Source organism: Penaeus monodon, chromosome 31 (assembly GCF_015228065.2).
Source record: "Penaeus monodon isolate SGIC_2016 chromosome 31, NSTDA_Pmon_1, whole genome shotgun sequence".
NCBI lineage: Eukaryota > Metazoa > Arthropoda > Malacostraca > Decapoda > Penaeidae > Penaeus > Penaeus monodon.
Genome location: NC_051416.1, coordinates 29,352,922 through 29,353,207, shown reverse-complemented (window position 1 = coordinate 29,353,207; position 286 = coordinate 29,352,922).

The window sequence follows — 286 nt, the reverse complement described above, 5'->3', positions numbered from 1 at the left end:
CGTTTACATGTTCAAGGACACAATATCATTATTAAGATAAGGAAAGAAAAAAAAAAATGCAAATCAAAATAATGGATTTGGCTGATCCTGCCTTTGAACGAGACCAATCCTCTCTCGCTCCGTGCTTGGGACCATGATAATATACCAGACTATAATGTATGCTAATTACTGTGTGATTACAGTGGCATATAATTGTTCGTGATTTGCGCCACAGCCAGTAAACACATTGTTATTCTAATGAGGAAACCCATTGTGAACTCAAAAAAAAAATAATAATAAAATAAAT